Genomic DNA, 19,703 nt, shown 5'->3' with positions numbered 1-19,703 from the left:
TCCTCTCTCTCTCTCTCTCTCTCTCTCTCTCTCTCTCTCTCTCTCTCTCTCTCTCTCTCTCTCTCTCTCTCTCTCTCTCTCTCTCTCTCTCTATCTCTCTCTCTCTCTCTCTCTCTCTCTCTCTCTCTCTCTCTCTCTCTCTCTCTCTCTCTCTCTCTCTCCTCTCTCTCTCTCTCTCTCTCTCTCTCTCTCTCTCTCTCTTTTTAGGTTTGTCTCTCTCTCTCTCTCTCTCTCTCTCTCTCTCTCTCTCTCTCTCTCTCTCTCTCTCTCTTACTCCTCCTTCTCCTTCCTCCTCTTCCTCCCTCTTCTCTTCTCTTCTCTTCCTTCTCCTTCTCTTTCTTTCCTCTCCTCCCTCTTTTCCTCTTTTGGTTTTCTCTCCCTTCAGGTTTGTGTCTCTCCATCTTTCCTCCACGTTTCCTCCATCCAGCATCATCCATCTCTACCTGTATTTTACCTCCTCACACCTGTGCAACTTGTGTCCTTATACCTCTCACAAATCCTCCTCCTCCTACTTCTCTTCCTCTTCCTCTTCCTCCTCCTTCTCTTCCTTACCTGTTTACCTGTATTTTACCTCCTCTTACCTGTGCAACGTGTGTCTTTATACCTCTTACCGATCATCCTCCTCTTCCTCCTCCTCCTCTTCCTCTTCTTCTTCTTCCTCCTTCTCCTCCTTACCTGTTTATCTGTATCTTTCCTCCTCTTACCTGTGCAACGTGTCTTTATATCTCTTACCGATCCTCCTCCTCCTCTTCCTCTTCCTCTTCCTCTTCCTTCTTCTTACCTGTTTACCTGTATCTTACCTCCTCTTACCTGTGCAACGTGTCTTTACGATCCTCCTCCTCTTCCTCTTTCTCTTCCTCCCTCCTCCTCTTCTTCTTCTTCCCTCTTCCTCCTCCTCCTCCTCCTCCTCCTCCCCATCACGCCGGCTCTCGTAATTCAGAGGGGCGTCGTTGATTGGTCCCCGCGTGATATAATTATCTATCAGCCATAATTAAGCACAATTAAGCGGCCTTATTCCCACCTCCAATCCCGGAGCGTCACAGGCCTGCCCCCCTTACCCCCCCTTACCCCCCCTTGCCCCTCTGCGCCCCCCTGGAAACTGCCGGATGTACGAGGTTTTAGTGAGAGTGTTGGTGCGGGCTTTCTCTCCCTTCTCCCCCTTCTCTCCTTCTCTCCCTTCCTTCTTCCTCCTCCTCAAGGGTCCTTTCGGCAGTCCTAAGGGGTCGCCGCGCCCCCTCGAAGCCCCCGGGTTGAGGAGTGGCGTAACTAGCAATGCGTGTGTGGCTTAGTTTGCGTTCTTTGTGCGTGTTAAGGATGGTAGGGGGATGCCAGACGCCTCCCGCTTTCCCTCCCTTCTTCCCTTCTTCCCGCCTCCCCTTCTTCCTGCCTTCCCGCCTTCCCTTCTTCCCTTCTTCCCGCCTTCCCTTCTTCCCTTCATCCCTTCTTCCCGCCTTCTCTTCTTCCCGCCTTCCCTTCTTCCCGCCTCCCCTTCTTCCCGCCTTCCCTTCTTCCCTTCTTCCCGCCTCCCCTTCTTCCCGCCTTCCCTTCTTCCCGCCTTCCCTTCTTCCTTCTTCCCCTTCCCTTCTTCCCCTTCCTTCTTCCCCTTCCTTCTTCCCTGCTCCCTTCCATGCCTTCCTCCTTTCCTCCTTTCCTCCCTTCCTTCCCCTTCCCTCCCATGCCTTCCCTTCGTCTTCCTTTCCGCTGCCTCTCTGCCCCTTCCTTCCCCTTCCCGCCCTTCCCTTCGTCTTCCCTTCCGCTGCCTCTCTTCCCCTTCCTTCCCCTTCCCGTCCATTCCTTCCCCTTCCCTCCCATTCCTTTCCCTTCCCGTCCATTCCTTCCCCTTCCCGTCCATTCCTTCCTTCCGTTCGTTCCTTCCCTTCCTCCATGCCTTCCCCTTCCGTCCATTCCTTCCTTCCTCCATTCCTTCCCCTCCCGTCCATTCCTTCCCTTCCGTCCATTCCTTCCCTTCCTCCCATTCCTTCCCTTCCGTTCATTCCTTCCTTCCGTCCATTCCTTCCCCTTCCCTCCCATTCCTTCCCCTTCCCGTTCATTCCTTCCCCTTCCCGTCCATTCCTTCCCCTTCCCTCCCATTCCTTTCCCTTCCCGTCCATTCCTTCCCCTTCCCGTTCATTCCTTCCCCTTCCCTCCCATGCCTTCCCCTTCCCGTCCATTCCTTCCCCTTCTCGCCCATTCCTTTCCCTTCCCTCCCGCCTCTTCCCCTTCCCGCCCATGCCTTCCGCCTCCCATCTATTCCTTCCTCTTCCCGCCCATGCCTTCCCCTTCGCGCCCCCTTCCTCCCCGCCCCTTGCTTCTCGCCCCTTCCCGCCGCCCATCCTGAAGTGTCACGTGACTGGGAGAATTCTTACACTCGTGACTTTTTTCGCAATATGACATGACTTTTTCCTTGTTTTGTTTCCTTCCTTGATGTGACCGTCCTCCTCCCGCCCCTTCCTTCTCGCCACTACCTCCCCTGCACCCCTTTCCCGCCCCTTCCTGCATTCCTGAAGACGTGACAGGGTTGGAAGACATGATTTTTGTTCTTTTTTATTTGTTATGAGCTTGTATGTGACGTGAACTCTCCCTTCCCATTTTTTCTCGCCCCATTCCCGCTCCCTTCACGCACCTTCTCACCTCTTTCCTGCCCTTCCTCTCTCTTTCCGTCCCTTCCAGCCCCTTCCTGGCCCTTCCTGCACCTTCCCTTCTCTTCCCTCCCGTTCCCACCCCTTTCCTGCCCTTCCTCTCTTTCCCCGTCTCTTCCAGCCCCTTCCTGGCCCTTCCTGCACCTTCTCTTCTCTTCCCTCCCTTTCCCACCCCTTTTCACCCCTTCACACACACACACACACACACACACACACACACACACACACACACACACACACACACACACACACACACTCAAAACACAAACACATGCATACACGCAAACGAGAAACAAACACACATACACATATACATACACAGAGAACATATGTGAAAACGAAAACCAAAAAATGAAAAAAAAAGCATAGAATAAATAAAAACCACAAAGAAAAAAAAGACACAAAACAACGGGGGACCTTAAAACAAACAACACCAAAACACACACACACACACACACACACACACACACACACAAAGAACGCACAGGCAACACGTCACAATATTTACAGTCCTCGCCCCCCCTTGCCCCCCCCTTGCCGCCTCGCCACCGCTCACGTTTCCAAATATATAATGAATCCCGTAACGAAACTAATTTGAGGACCTTTTGTGCTTATTTGTCCCTGAACTCTGAGACCAATTTTGAGGAATTTTCCACCTTTTTATTTTTTTTTAACACCTCTCTCCTCTCTCGCCTCCCTCCGCTTCCCCATTCTTCCTCTTCTTCCCCTTCCTCTTTTCTCTCTCTCTCTCTCTCTCTCTCTCTCTCTCTCTCTCTCTCTCTCTCTCTCTCTCTCTCTCTCTCTCTCTCTCTCTCTCTCTCTCTCTCTGCTTTCCCCTTCTGTCCCCTTCCCCTCCCCTCACTCCTTTCCCTTTCACTCTACTCTCCCTTTCTCCCCTTTTCCCATTACTCCCTTTTCCTTCCTCTCCCCTCTTCCCATCTCACTCCCCTTTCCCCCTTCTCTCTCTTCCCCTTTCTGTTTCCTCCCCTTTCCTTCTCTCCCCTCCCCCTCCTTCCCTTTCTTCCCTTTCCTTTCCCGACAAGAGTAGCTCAGGGTAAGGGGTCGGGGGAGGAGGGGAGGGGAGGGGAGGGGAGGGGAGGGGAGGGGGGTTAGCAAAGGCGACCAACACTGAATTGCTCGTTTGGGGGCAACACACGGAGGGCAAAAGCGTCCATTCAGCGCAACACAAACCTCCGCAACTCAATCACAGCTTCGGCCGCGTCTCCTTCGACTGTAACGACCAGGTATACAGCGCCAGGTAGCCCCCCCCCCTACCCCTCCTTACCTTACCTTGCCTTACCTTACCTTGCCTTTGCCTTGCTTTGCCTCATTTTACCTTACTTGCCCTTACCTTATACCTAACATTACCTTATTTCCCCGTTTTTTACCTTACCTTACCAAACCTTCCCTTCCCTTCCCTTCCCTTCCCTTCCCTTCTCTCCTCCTCCTCTTCTTCTTCTTCTTCTTCTTCTTCTTCTTCTTCTTCTTCTTCTTCTTCCTCCTCTTCCTCCACCTCTTCCTCTTCAACTCCCTGTCCTTTTTATTCTCTCTCTCTCTCTCTCTCTCTCGCTCTCTCTCTCTCTCTCTCTCTCTCTCTCTCTCTCTCTCTCTCTCTCTCTCTCTCTCTCTCTCTCTCTCTCTCTCTCTCTCTCTCTCTCTCTCTCACACACACACACACACACACACACACACAGAATACATAATAAAGAAAATGAGAGAAAAAAGAAAGAGAGCACGCCAAAAATACATATATATCTCAAAATCGCATAAAATATATATCTCCCTCTTGCTTTGAAGGCGAGGAAAAGAGGAAAACACACAAAAAAAAAGAAAAAAATGGAGGCGTGGGGCGCGATATTCAATTTGGAGCGATCAAACCATTAGCAGGAGCGGCCGCTTTGAATTGCTGATGAGACACACGAGGACTGCCGAGGATTTTTACAAACAATTCAATTCAAACACGAGTGCGAGGCGCGGCTGAGAGGCTGGAAGGGAGGAAGGGTTGGAGCGATGGGGTGGATGGAATGGGGTGAATGAGATTGTGGATGGAATGGTGGATGCAGTGGGAGGGATAGAAGGATGAAAAGAAACGGAGATCGATTGCATGGGTGTGAACAGAAGAGAATGAAGGATGACAAAAAAAAATGGATAGAATAGAAATGGAACGAAGAATGGATTGGAAGAATGAGAAAGATGGGGATAGATGGATGAGTGGATGGATGGAGTACAAAACCGCGGGAAGGATGACACAGAGAATGGAAAGGAAGATGAAAAGGAAAAGTGGAACAGATGGATGAGAGGGAAGAAGGATAGATGGATGGAAAGCGGAATAAACAAAATGAATATAAAGAAAGTATGAGTATGATTTAAGAGAGAGAGAGAGAATGCGGACCTACGTAAACAATTGGTCACTTGATGGGCTCTTAAATGACTACTTACCTGTCAACACCTCCTCCTCCTCCTCCTCCTCCTCCTCTTCTTCCTCCTCCTCCTCCTCCTCTTCCCGCTCTCTAATTTTCTTAAGAGGATAATCGGTGCTCTCGTCTTCTTCTTAACTCACAGACCGCTGAGAGAGAGAGAGAGAGAGAGAGAGAGAGAGAGAAAAAAAGTAGAAAGGTCGATGGGGACAGAAATGACAGATGGAGAACAGTTAGAAAAGACAGACAGACAGACAGACAAAAAATATGAAGTGAAATACGAGCTTGAAGTAAAAAAATAAGAAGGATTTGAGATGAAACATGAATTTTAAGAACATGTTAACCCCAGCATCTTTTTTTTCTAGTCATCTCTGCTCCTTCAAAATATTTCCCAAAGAAGACGAATTGATTAACTTAACCTCGAAAAGAAAAAAATGGTTAGTTCGGTCGGTTTTTTAAAATTTATTTATTTATTTTATTTATTTATTTATTTATTTTTTTTTTTTTTGTCATGGGTGTGGAGTCGGAGTCGGAGTCGGTAAAAATATCTGTGACTCCGACTCCCTTACGATATGTGTGATGTTGTGTGGCTGGGTGTGGTGTGGTGTGTGGTGTGGCTGGTTTTGATATGCTTACCGCTGTACTGCCGAAGAGGGGAAGGGGGAGGGATGGGGAGTCGGAGTCGGAGTCGCAACCTTAAAATTTCCTGGAGTCGGAGGCGGAGTCGAAAATTTCTATATCCGTCTCTGCACCCCCGTCTTTTTTTTTTTTTTTTTTTTTTTCACCCCATCACTTGCCATTCCTAGTAGCGGTGTAATTTGAGTCAATGGGTCACACTTGCTTAAGAATGCCAATAAAGTCCACCGTTAATTACTCTTATGATAATCGCTGAGCCTCGTCTTAATCCCTCCACACAACATTCTATCACAGACTCATCATTCATCTTTTTTAAATACTTGATGAGTCACGAAGGTCTGCCCCTCCCTTCCTTCACTCTCCCCTTCCTTGCCCTTTTCCACCTCTCTCTTCTCTTCCCTTCCGTCCACTCATCATCTCCTTCTTCCCCTCCTTTCCTTCGTTTGTCTCATCCTTCCCTTCTTTGTCATTCTTTTCCTTTCTCCCTCCCTTCTTTCCGCATCATTTATTTACCTCTTCCTTGCTATTCCCTCCTTTTCCTTTTTCCCAGACACTCATCTTCCCCTTCCTTGCACTCCTTCATCCCTCTTCCCTCTCCCTCCCTTCGTTCTACTTATTCTCCCCTTCTTTGTTATCGTTCCCGTCTTCCTTCCCTTCCTCTCTTCCGCAACATTTATTTTCCCTCTCCTTCCTTTCTCTCCTCTTCTCCATCCCTGGCAATCATCTTCCCCTTTCCTTGTCATCCTTCCCCTCTTCTTTCCTCTCTCCAGCTCTTACTTATCTTCCCCTTTCTTGCCCTTCCCCTTTTTCTTCCCTTCTTTGTCATTCCCATCTTCCCCTTCTTCCCCACTCACTCGTCCTCCCCATCCTCGTCATCCTTCCCCTCTCTCTCTCTCTCACCCACTCCCCTCTCTCCTTATATTTTCCCCTCCCATCCCATTCATTAAGCAGACCACCTCTCCCCCAAACCCCCCCTCCCACACACACGCATTCACGCACCCTCAAAGCCCCTGTGATTGGCTGATGAGGGCCAATTGGAAGCCTGGAAATCATGCGGCTCGTGACATGCCAGTTCGAAACCACTTTTAGGTGACGAAATTTTTTGGTGTTTTTTGGTTTTATTTTTTGTTATCCATATTTAGTTTTTTTTTTTTCTTATTCCTTATTCGTGTTGATTTTGAGTGGAGATTTACAAGAGGATTTATTTTTTTTTTTCGAGGGAGAGAAGGAGAGTTGGAGGCATCTGTGAAAGAGGGAGGGAAGGAGAGAGAGGGATGGAGGGAGGGGAAGAATGAAGAATGTTAGGAGGGAGATAAATAGAGGGGGAGAGAAGAATTGAAAGGGAGAGAAGAGCGGTGGGGGGCAGGGGGGGTGGGGGAGGGGGGTGGGGGTGTAAGGTCAGCTGCTCCCGGCATGTCTAAAGGGACGAAGAGGAAGAGGAAAGAAAGAAGATGCGTGGGAGAAAGAAATAGAGAATAATAGGAATAAAAGGAAGGAAGAGAAAGAAAAGAGAGAGACGAACGAATTATTATAAGTGGATAAAAACCGGTGAGAGAGAGAGAGAGAGAGAGAGAGAGAGAGAGAGAATAAAGAATGAAATAAAAGCGAGAAAAGAAAGAAAAAGAGAAACAAACAGAAATAGACAAATAAATAAATAAATAAATAAATAAATAAATAAATAGATAGATAAACAGAGAGAGAGAGAGAGAACCAAAAATCTCATCCCGGTGTCACATGTCCGCGGGTTGTCCACCAATAGCAACCCGCCAGCCAATCACAGCGCTCCCTCGTCCCTCCTGGCTCCTGATTGGCCGAGAGCGGGGTACATTGGCGATGGGCGACGCTGATTGGACGGGACACAACGCCACTGAGACTTGGGGTTAATTGAGGCTTTTGTTAAGCGAAAATAAAGTGGGTTTGGAGCCATGACGTGCAGAAGAGGAGGAGGAGGAGGAGGAGGAGGAGGAGGAGGAGTAAAGAGAGATTCCTATGAAGAGATGAAAAGAGGAGGAGGAGGAGAAGGAAGAAGAGGAAGGGGGGAAGTGGTATTTTAGTAAGGGAAGAAGAAGGAGGAGGGGGAGGGAAGGGGAGGAAGATAATGAAAAGGGGGGAGGGAAGGGAGAAGAAGGTATGGGGAGGGAAGGGGAATGGGAGAGAGAGGAGGATGGAAAAGGGGAGGGGGAGAGAAGGGAAGGGAGGAGGAGGTAAAGGGAGGGAGAGGAGGAGGATAAAGGGGAGGAGGAGAGAAGGGAAGGGAGGAGGAGATAAGGGGATGGAGAGGAGGAGGATAAAACGGGGGAGAAAGAGGAGGAGGAGGAGGAGGAGACGATAATAAACAATGATTGAAGCACCTCCCCCCTCCTCCCCTTCCCTCCTTTTCTCCCCATCTCCCCCCCCTCCCGTTTACAGATGTCCCTCAAGTGATGTCCCCTTCCACCTCCCCCTCCCCCTACAATTCACGACTACTTAACCCCTCCGCCAAGGACCCACTTCGAGTCCCAGATCTGAAGGACAAAAACATGTTAATAATAGGTGTGTGTTTGTGTGTGTGTGGGGGGGAGGGTAGGGGAGGGGGAGGGAGGAGGGAGGAGGCAAATGGAAAAATGGGGGGTAAGCGAGCCAGGTGTTCTTGAGAGAGAGAGAGAGAGAGAGAGAGACTTTTTATATATATTCTCTCTTATCTTAATTAAAATTCGCTTCACATTTTCCTGGAGTGGAATTTTTACGAATCTAGTTGATCACACGCTCTCTCTCTCTCTCTCTCTCTCTCTCTCTCTCTCTCTCTCTCTCTCTCTCTCTCTCTCTCAATATGAGATGACACTTATCTTAATTTCTCTCCAAAAATCATTTATCGCTTTCCAAATCCCTGAGAGAGAGAGAGAGAGAGAGAGAGAGAGAGAGAGAGAGATATGAAAGTGGACAGATAAAAAGAAAGAAGGAAACAATTATTAGGGTGGCTACAGAGAGAGAGAGAGAGAGAGAGAGAGAGAGAGAGAGAGAGAGAGGATCCAAAATTTCTTTCCCCAGCCGCCGCTATAAAGAGGCGAGTAACCACCGCCTCTTTGACTAACTGACCGTGATGAACGCGTCGCGAACCCGTCCCGTGACCCCGATCTCCTCTTCCCTTTCTCCCCTTAACACACACTCACACGGATTCGAACACCTCACCCAACCCTTCCTACACCCAACCCACACACCAGACACCCATGGAACTACAGGAATGGGTTTGGAGTGGTCGGGAGGAGAGTCGGCCGCAACGAAGTCATGTGCCCAGGGTTCGAGACCAGCTGGCGGTCAGTGGGGATGATATTGGGTAGTTAGGTCATCGAGGCAGCACACGGGATAATGACCACTGCGGTAATGCGCCGTAATGACCGTCTTCCCTCGGCCCCTCTCTCGCTCCTCTCACCTCATCCCCCCGAGAGGGCCGAGGGAGAGGGATGAGAGGGAAAGTGAGTGGGATGAAGGTGGTGGTGGTGGTGGTGGTGGTGTCTGTCTCTGTGGTATTGTGATATGGAGAGACAAAGGTAGATAGATAGATAGATAGATAAAAAGAAAGGAGAGATTGACAGCGCCAGGTAAAAGTAGACAATGAGATAGGTAGATAGGAAGGTAGGAAGACAAGCAGGTGAAGTAGCTGATTGATTGATTGATTGGCAGGTAAACAGACAGGTATGAAAATGGTTGCCTTGTTACGGTGATAGATAAGGAGATAGATAGTTAGATAGATAGATAGTTGAAAAGACAGACATATAAGAAAATAGAGAATATGAAGAGTGGTGATAGTGATGGTGGTGATGGTGACGGTGACGATGATGGTGATGATGGTGGTGGTGATGATGGTGGTGATGGTGGTGGTGATAGTGGTGACGATGATGGTGATGATGATGGCGATGGTGATGGTGATAGTGATGTTGGTGGTGGTGGTGATGATGGTGATGATGGTGATGATAGTGATAGTGATGGTGATGATGATGATGATGGTGATGGTGATAGTGATGGTGGTGGTGATGATGATGGTGGTGATGGTGGTGATAGTGACGGTGATGGTGGTGATGGTTGTGACGGTGTTGGTGATAGTGATGGTGGTGGTGATGGTGATGATGATGGTGATGATGGTGATGGTGATGGTGGTGGTGATAGTGGTGACGATGATGGTGGTGATGGTGATGGTGGTGGTAGAAGGAGGCTGTGTGGTGGCATTACGTCCCTACACACACACACACACACACACACGAACACACACACACGAACACACAATGTCTCCATAATGACGCCGGGGCGGACGTCTGCGCCTCACAAGATGGTCATCATATCTTCAAAGTGTACGGCTGACAAGCGTTTATCTTCTCATAAAAGGGTTGGATCGCCTTTGGGCCGTCTGGGATCCTCTATTAGATTGCGTCCAGGGCGATCCGATTAGGAGAAGGAGATTGGGATTGGCAGACGGCCAGACCCAATTGGATTTGGTCAAAGTAATAATGGTCGTCTAAAGGGAAGGAGGCGGGGAGGGAAAAGAACTAATTTTGCTGCTGAAAGGACCGCTTCTGTCCCGACATTGGAGACGCCGCTCGCCGCCCACCCCACCCTAGATATTACTCCCCTAAACTCCCCACTCCTCCCCACTCCCCTTCCACTCCCCACTCCTGTCCACCCACTCACTCACTCCCGCCCATCTTCGCCCATCACTCCCACATGTCTTGGTTGCCTCCTTCTATTATCCGCTGCCTTCCTCCTCCTCCTCCTCCTCCTCCTCCTCCTCCTCCTCCTCTCGTCTTCGTCTTTGTCTCTGTCGCTGGTTCCTCTGTGAGCGTCTTATATATCTTCAACAGACAGACGGACAGATAGATAGACAGACAGACAAAAGGAGGTATATTGGAATTAGAACCAGGAGGAGGAGGAGGAGAAGGTGGAGAAGTGTAGGGAGGAGAAAGAGGCGATGGAGAAGTAGAAGGAAGAGGAGGAGAAAGAAGAGGAGGAAGGAAAAGGAAGCGAAGGTGAGCTGGGAGAAATGGAAGGAGGAGGAGAAAGAAGAGGAGGAAGGAAAAGGAAGCGAAGGTGAGCTGGGAGAAATGGAAGGAGGAGGAAGAGAAGAAGGAGAAGCGAATATGAATGAAGAGATATAATGAAGGATATAGAATGAGGAGGGGAAGGAAAACAAAAATAAGGAGAATGAGGAACTAAAGTAAAAGGAAAGGAGAAAGAAAACAGAGAAATGGAAGAAACAAAGGAAGGAGGAGGAGAGTAATAAGGAATAAAAGGAGGAGAAAGGAGGAGAAATGTAAGGAGAAAGTAGGGAAACAGAGGAAGGAGGAGGAGAGGAAGAAGTGTTTTGGAGGAGTGAAAATATAAGAAAAGAAAATATAAGAAAATATGATTGAGTATAAGGAGGAGAAAGAAGAAGAGAGGAGGAGGAGGAGGAGAAATAAAAAAATATAGGAGGAGAAAGAGGAGGAGAGATGTGAAGAGAAAGTATAGGATAAGAAAGCACAAGAAAGTATGAGTGAGTATAAGGAGGAGAAAGAAGGAGAGAGGAGGAGGAGGAGGAGAAATGAAAAAATATTGGAGGAGAAAAAGGAGGAAAGATGTGAAGAGAAAGTATAAGATAAAAAAAGTGTATGAAAATATGAGGAGGAGCAAGAGGAGAAAGAGAAAGACCCCGTACCCCTTCCCCCCCTTGTCCCCCTCCCCCCCCCCCCCTCCACCTCCATCCCCACAAGACAGCAGCGGATGACGGACGAGAGCGTGTCCGCCCCTCGCTGCCTTCACCTTCCGGAAAAACTGGTCATTTGTCCGCTACTAACGAGGGTGGCGGCGGCGGCGGAAGAGGAGGAGGAGGAGGAGGAGGAGGAGGAGGTCACCGCGGCCCATCCTCACTCCCTTCCTCCGGCTCTCCTTCCCTTCCCTGTTATTCCCTTCTCTCACTTTCTCTTGTCTTCTTTTCCCCTCCTCCGCACTGCAGTTTTCTTGTCTTCCCTTCCTCTGTCTTGTTTTCTCTTCTGTCCCTTCTTCTCTTCTCCCTTCTGCTCCCTTTATTTTCTCCTTCCTTATCTTCCCTTCCTGCAGATGTTCTTCCTGTTGTGTTATCTTTTATTTTCTGTGTTCCCTTCTTTTCACTTCCCTTCTCTCTTTCTCTTCTGTTTCTTATCTATCCCCAATTTCCTTCTCTATCTCTTTCTCCTCTGTTTCTTATCCATTCCCAAATTTTCTTCTCTATCTCTTTCTCTTCTGTTTCCTATCCATTCCCAAATTTTCTTCTCTATCTCTTTCTCTTCTGTTTCTTATCCATTTCCAAATTTTCTTCTCTCTCTTTCTCTTCTGTTTCCTATCCATTCCCAAATTTTCTCCTCTATATCTTTCTCTTCTGTTTGTTGTCCATCTCCAAATTTCCTTCTTTATCTCTTTCTCTTCTGTTTCCTATCCATTCCCAAATTTTCTCCTCTATATCTTTCTCTTCTGTTTCTTATCCATCAGCAAATTTCCTTCTCTATCTCTTTCTCTTATGTTTCTTATCCACCTCTAATTTCCTTCTTCAATCCAGTTCCTCTTCCTCTGTTCACTGCTCCTCTCTATCTTCCCTATCTTCATTTTTCTATTCCTCCGTTTACTGGTTCATCTTTCCTACTCTTTTTCTCCTTTTCCTTCTACTTATTTTCTTTTGTTTTTTCATGTTCATTATTTTTTTTCTTTATATCTTTCATTGCCTCTGTCCTGTCTAATTTGTTCCCTTCATCCAGGAGTCAAATATTAATCTCCACCTAACTCGTAATATTTCCTTTTGTTTTTCGCCTTTTCTATCCTCTCATTACTTGCTATCTTTTTTATGTCTTTGAACAGTTCTCCTTTTTCCTTTTTCCATGGCCTTTTACGGTTTTATATCCTCTCCTTACTTATAATTCTCCCTTTTCCATTTTCTTCTATATGTTTTCTCCTTTTTGCTATTTACCCTCTTCTATGTCTTCTAAATCTAACAGACCTATGTTTTCTTCTTCCTATATCTTCTTTTTTTCCATTTCTTTGCTTATAATTCTCCCTTTTCCATTTTCTTCTATATGTTTTCTCCTTTTTGCTATTTACCCTCTTCTATGTCTTCTAAATCTAACAGACCTATTTTTCCTTCTTCCTATATCTTCTTTTTTTCCATTTCTTTGCTTATAATTCTCCTTTTTCCATTTTCTTCTATATGTTTTCTCCTTTTTGCTATTTACCCTCTTCTATGTCTTCTAAATCTAACAGACCTATGTTTTCTTCTTCCTATCTTCTTCTTTTTTCCCATTTCTCTATTTTCTATTTTCCAACTTCCAATCTTCCCTTTTTTCATGTCTTCCTATAGTTACGGTCTAATATATCGATCCGCTGTACTCTAAACTGGCAAATCTGTTCCCTTCCATACTGCCGGTCACACAGGGAAGGGGAGTGAAGGGAGGGAGAGGGAGGGAGGAAGGGGAGTGAAGGGAGGGAGAGGAAGGGAGGAAGGGGAGTGTCGGGATGAACGAAGGGAGAAGTGTAACATGTCGAAATATCTTATTGTCTCCTTATTTGTCTGCCTTACTCTTGTGTTAGTAGGTTTATATTGTATTTTTTATTTTTTTTATCTATCTTTATACCTATCTATCTATCTATCTATCTCCGTCTATCTATATCTGTTGTCTTTCGCTTGAGTATGTTTATATCATTTTTCTTTTTTATATGATCTTTATCTATGTATCTATCTACCTACTTACCTATCTGTTTTTTTTATCAGTATCTGTGTGTCTGTTTATTTTTCTTCATTTCTTTCTTTCGTTCTTTCTCTGATTATTTTTTTGTTTCGTATTCTTGTGCGTGCTTGTATCTCTCTCTCTCTCTCTCTCTCTCTCTCTCTCTCTCTCTCTCTCTCTCTCTCTCTCTCTCTCTCTCTCTCTCTCTCTCTCTCTCTACCCCCTCCCCTCCCCTCCCCCCCTTGATTGCCTGCCATCACCGCCCATCACCCCCCCCCTCCCCCCTTCATAGCTTGGCACTGTTAAGGCACTGTGCCACAAGGCTTATGGTCCTACACGTTTCTCTCTTTCTCTTTCTCTCTCTCGCTCTCTCTCTCTCTCCCTTCAGTAAATTCACCGACCGTAAGAGTCTTGAGGTAGTAATTCTCGTTGATGGTGGTGGTGGTGGTGGTGGTGTTGGTGGTGGTGGTGGATCTGGTGGTGGTGGTAGTAGTAGTAGTGGTAGTATTAGTAATAGTAGTAGTAGTAGTAGTAGTAGTAATAGTAATAGTAGTAGTAGTAGTAATAGTAAAAGTAGCTGTAGTAGTAGTGTAGTTTAGCTGTTTATAGTAGTAGAAGTAATAGTAGTAATAGTAGTAGTAGTAGTAGTAGTAGTAGTAGTAGCAGCAGTAGTAGTAATAGTAGTAATAGTAGTAGTAGTAGTAGCTGTTGTTGTTGTTATTGTGATTATTTGATGATGTTTTATTATTATTATTATTATTATTATTATTATTATTATTATTATTATTATTATTATTATTATTATTATTATCATTACTGACACACGTATATACATTTACCAGCACATTTCCACGTTTATTCATGTCTTATGTCGCCATCCATCACTCCTCTCTCCCAATTCCTCTCCCTTCCTTATCCCTCCTCTCCTCCTCCTCCCCCTCCTCCTCCTCCTCCACTTTTCCCTTCCTGCGGCTCACAAACTCAATTTTCCTGTAAAATGTCCTGTAACAAATTTCGAAATGGCTGGTTCGGGGTAGAGGTAAATGTATGCACGGAGCGAGGCTGGGGCGAGGGCGAGAGGGCGAGAGGGATGAGAGGGATGCGTGGTGAGAGGGATGAGAGGAGAGTGGGGTGAGTCGAGGGAAGGGGGATGAGTTGGAGTGGGGTGTGTGTGGAGAGGGGATGAAAGGGGATGAGAGGGGATGAGTGATAGTGAGTGGATGGTGAAGCAAGATTGATGTGGTGATGGTGATGATGATGATGATGGTGATGATGGTGAAGATGTATGTGTGTGTGTGTGTGTGTGTTCATGGAAAGATTATTTTTGTGATGTTTATTTATGTTATTCCTCAATTATTTATTTATTTATTTACCCTTTTATTTGTTTAGTAACCCGTTTACGTATTATTTCTTATTGTTGTTGTTGTTGTTTTTGCTGTTGTTGTTGTTGTTGTTGTTGTTGTTGTTGTTGTTGTTGTTGTTGTTGTTCATAGTTACAATAAGTGTAGCCAATTTCTGGAGCCGGAATTTTCATATTATTCCTTTTTTTCCACCTCCTTTTATGTTCCATCATTATTATCCTTCCCCTTTACCTCCTTATTCGTAGTCGTCACATTATCTGCTAACTCGTAAGGAGGAGGAGGAAGGAAGGAGAGAAGGAAGGAAGAAGTAAGGTGGAGTAGTAGGAGGAAGAAGAGAAGGAGGAGGAGGAATCTTTCATATCTTCCTCCTCCTATTGATGTGTGGACGGATGGAAGAAGAGAAGAGGTGGAGAAGAACGAGAAGAAGCAGAAGGAGAAAGAGGAGGAGGAGGAGGAGGAGGTAGAGTCTTTCATATCTTCGCTCTTTTGTTGGGTTGTGGACGGGTGGAAGTGGAGAAGTGGGAGACGAGGAGGAGGAGGAGGAGGAGGAGGAGGGATGTCGGACAAAGAACCAATTTTCAGCCTGTGCCCAAGTCTGCGTCGGATTAACTTTGTTGGGAGCAGAAAGAGACACTTACCAACTTCTTCAACCTCGTCTTCCTTCTCCTCCTCCCCTTCCTCCTGCTCCTCTTCCTCCTATAATCTTCTTCGTATTCTTTTTCCTCTCTTCCTCATGCACATTTTTCCTCGGTTTTCTTTCCTCATATTTGTTTCTCCTTCCCTGTTGTTGTTTTTGTTATTATTATTATCATTATTGTTATTTTGCAGACTCCATATGTTCTTATGTTCTTATTGTTGTTGATATTACGTTTTTCACCATCTCTACTACTACTACTACTACTACTACTACTACTACTACTAATGCTGCTGCTGCTACCACTACGACACGTGTGTATATAGGATTAAACACCCTTTGGACATCACGACAAGGCCTTTATGACGTCTATACAGCGCCTTAATAGCATCCATAGAGAACACATTTCCCGCGTTTATACAAGTCCCTTTCCCTCGCCCAAACCGACCCCATCTTGTCTCCCTCTCCCCTCCTCCTCCTCCTCCTCCTCACCGTACCCTCTCAAAATATACACACAAGAGGCGAAAAATACAGAAAATTTAACGTTACTGGACCTGCCATGTTGAATTTCGTTTGCCGGGGAGGATTGGGAGGGAGGGAGAGGAAGGAAGAAGGGAGGAAAAGTGGGAAGAGAAGGAAGAGAGGAGAGGAAGAGAAGTAGAGGGAGAGGATGGAAGGGAAGGAAGGGATTGCAGGGGAGAGAGTGGGTGGGAAAGAGGAATGGAATAGGGTGAAAAAAGAGAGGAAAGATGAACAAAGAGGAAAGGGAAGGGAAAGGAAAGGAGGGAAAAGGGAGAGATGAAGGAATGAAGAGAGAGCGAGAGATTGAAGGAATAGGAGAGAATGAAAAGAAAGAAGAGAGGAAGGAATAAAGAAGGGAGGGAGGAGAAAAAAGAGGAGGAGGGTGTATCAGGGGAAGAAGAGAAGGGAAAAGAAAGACATGGGAAGAGAGAAAGGAAGAAAGAGGGAAGTGAGAGAGGGGATAGAGAAAGGAAAGAAGGAAAGAAGACTGAACAAAAGGGGAGAAAGGGAGATGGGAAAGGAGGAAAGGACAGGAAGGAAGGAGAGGGAAGAAAGAAAGAAGGAAGAGAGAGGGAAGAAAGAATAGAGATGAAGGTAAACAAGAAACGGGAAAAGAAGATGAACTGGAAGAAGAAGAGAAAGAAGGGGAACGAAGAAGGGGGTAGAAGAAAGAAAAGAGAGAGAGAGGAAAGAAGGGGAAGGGAGAGAGGGAGGAGGGGGGGGGGAGGGAAGGGGGTACACAGTTCAAACTTGTCGGAAAAGTTCAGCTAACGAGGGTTGGAGTGACTTTGATAGGTCCCCCCCCCCTCCCCTCTTACCCCTGGTGGAGGAAGGGAGGAGGCGGAGGAGGAGGTGGAGGAGGAGGAGGAGGAGGAAGAGAAGGAAGATGGTGGTAGAGGACGAAGACGAGTTATAAGTATTGTATAGTGTAGTAGTAGTAGTAGTAGTAGTAGTAATAGTAGTAGTAGTAGTAGTCAGTCTATCTAACAAATATTACTTCTAAACACACAAAAAATAACGTCTTCCACTTTTATTTGTCTTCTCCATTTTGTTTTCATCTCCTCTATCCACCCCCTTCCACTTCTTCCTCCACTATCCTATTTTTCCCCATTTCTCCTTTCTTCTTCCCCTTCCCCCTCCTCATCTTCCTTCATCTCCCCATATTTCACCTCTCAACATCCTCTCCCTCCTCCTCCTCCCTCTCCTTCCCCGGGCTTCTTTCTCGAGACTATTCAGGAGGAGGAGGAGGAGGAGGAGGAGGAGGAGGATGTAATCGAGCGTCAATCATCTCCATCTTGAGAGAACACCAGCCGTTTCCTCCGCGATTTGTTCTTCAATGCATAACAAATAACCTGGTAAATACTGCGGCCGAGGAGGAGGAGGAGGAGGAGGAGGAGGAGGAGGAGGGTGAAAGAACGACCCCTACCACCAGTCTTCTTTCAGATTTCTTCCTCCTCCTCTCTCCTCCTCCCTCCTCTTCCTTCTCTTCCTTCTCTCCTCCTCTCCTCAGTATCTCTTGTCTTCTCGTTACATATCCACACCGTTTCTTCTTCTTCCCTTTCTTCACTTCCTTTTCTTCTTTCTCCCCATCTTCCTCTCTCTACAGCCCTTCCATTTATTTCTACATCATTTCCTTTCCTTCCCAGTCCTTTCCCTTTCATTCTATTTTACTTTCTTCTCCTTTTCATCCTTCGTTCTTCTCCACTGTCTCTCTCATCTCAGTTTCTCCTCTTCTCCTCCTCCCCTTTCCCTTCTCTAGTCCTCATCTTCACAGTGTTTCTCCTCCTCCTCCTTCTCCCCTTTTTCTCCTTCCTCTATCTACTTTCTGCCCTATTCTTCCACTTACCTACACATCTTCTCTTTTCCTTCTCTTTCCCTTCTTTCTCCTTCTGTTCCTCTCTCCACATCTCTTTCATTCATCTTTACTTCGTTTCCGCTCCTCCTCCCTCTCTCCTTTCCCTTTTTCCTCCTTCCTTTCCTTTCCTTTTGCCTATAACAAGCCCTAACTACTACTACTATTACTACTACTACTACTACTACTACTACTACTACTACTACTGCTGCTGCTACTACTACTACTACTTCTACAACCATACAATTCTTCAACTTATGATCTAACCCTTTTTATTCCTCTTCTTCCTCCTCCTCCTCCTCCTCCTCCTCCTCCTCCTCCTTCTCTCCGTCATCATCTATTTCCATTAGCAAAAGTAAGGCGCCGCTTGTCCCCTCTCTAATGGGTGTATAGTTAATTGTGTCATTAGGAGTGGAATTGGTTGGTGTGTTAATGGGGGTGAGGGGTGCAGGGTAAGGGGTGTTTAATGAGCTGTGAGGTGTTGAGATGAGCGGCGCCAAGTGGTGTGACGTGTCCCATTTGTAAGTTCTGATCCTCTTGTTAATAGTGTTGGAATCTACATGTAATTTGCGCTTTTTTTTGGGGGGAGGGGTTCTTAGTGGTCCATGATTTTGTCTTATTTTGTTAGCAACGTGTCCCATTTGTGAGTTATATGATCTTGTTAATAATGTTGAAATCTATGTCATTTGCATCACTCCCCTTCCCCCCATTTTTTTTTTTTTTTCGTTTTATAAGTGGTTCATATTCCTGTTTATTTTGAGAACCTTTTCGTGAGTTCTGGTTCCTTTTCTTGATGGTGTTGGAATCTATAAACTCAATAGCGCTTTTTATCTTTTTTTCCATATTCGTTTTTTTTTTTTTTTTTTGTTTTTTTTACAGGTCTATCTAATGATCAACTTGTCACCGTTTCTTATTCTTTTATTTATTTGTTTATTAATTTATTTATATATTTGTTTTTACGTTTGGCCTATGACGTCGGTAGGCTTTCTTGGTGGGGCCTGACTATCGGCCCCAGCCCATTGTGGCGCAGGCAAGTATTTATAGAGGCACCATCTTGCTTGGCTCATGCTGCCCCCCTCGGAGCTCATCTTTGGTCCTGTGAGAGAGAATCTAGAGTCCTGGTCACTGATCTCTATTATATTAGAGATCAGTGGTCCTGGTTGATGGGTGGTCTTCATGACAGCAGGTGGGTAGTCTCGGGTCACTCGACGGCGGCTGAAAAATTGCCAGTTTGTTTGTCGGGACGGGCGGGGCGCTTCCTCCTGGACCCCGGTCGCACTACTCAGCCACCGCCTCCCCCTATAGCTTATCCCACCTACCCTCTTTCTTCCTATGTACAGAGGTAGACATAGGAAGAAAAGCGAGGTTCATAAGAGTTACTCATTGTAGCTTCAGTTCTCTTTAATCATTGTAGGAGAAAATAAAGGGGTGACTATATCGTCTTTATAACTCCCCTCTTAAACCTTTTCCATATGCTATTATTATTATGCTATAAATCGTTTCTTTATAACTGAACAGCTAACGAAATAGGACTTTGGAGCAGTTACATTCTAGCCTTTTTCAACTATATATGGTTTTGTCATTGTAAATTGTAATATATGGACCGCATAAAAAAAATATTACACTCCAACTTAACTTTTACTGTGAAGGCTTAATCAGGCGTCCATAACGGGGGGCAAACCTTCCGTAATAAGCATGGTAATAAGAGGAGGGATGCTATGCTATGCTATGCCGGCCTCCCCATCACCCTACCCCCAGAAAGAATATTGTAAGGATAACCAAAGTGTTCCTATTACGCGGTGCAGGGAAAAAAAGGCGCTGCTTGAGTGAGTCCAAGGAGAAGGATTGAAAACAAGTGATTCAAGCAACAAAACTGAAAATATTGCGATTGTGCATTACGGTGAGGAGAGATTGATTGATTGATGGTTAAATTATATAATGC

The sequence above is a fragment of the Eriocheir sinensis genome, chromosome 48 (genome assembly GCF_024679095.1).
Source record: "Eriocheir sinensis breed Jianghai 21 chromosome 48, ASM2467909v1, whole genome shotgun sequence".
Taxonomy (NCBI): Eukaryota; Metazoa; Arthropoda; class Malacostraca; order Decapoda; family Varunidae; genus Eriocheir; species Eriocheir sinensis.
Note: the sequence above shows the minus strand (reverse complement) of the source record.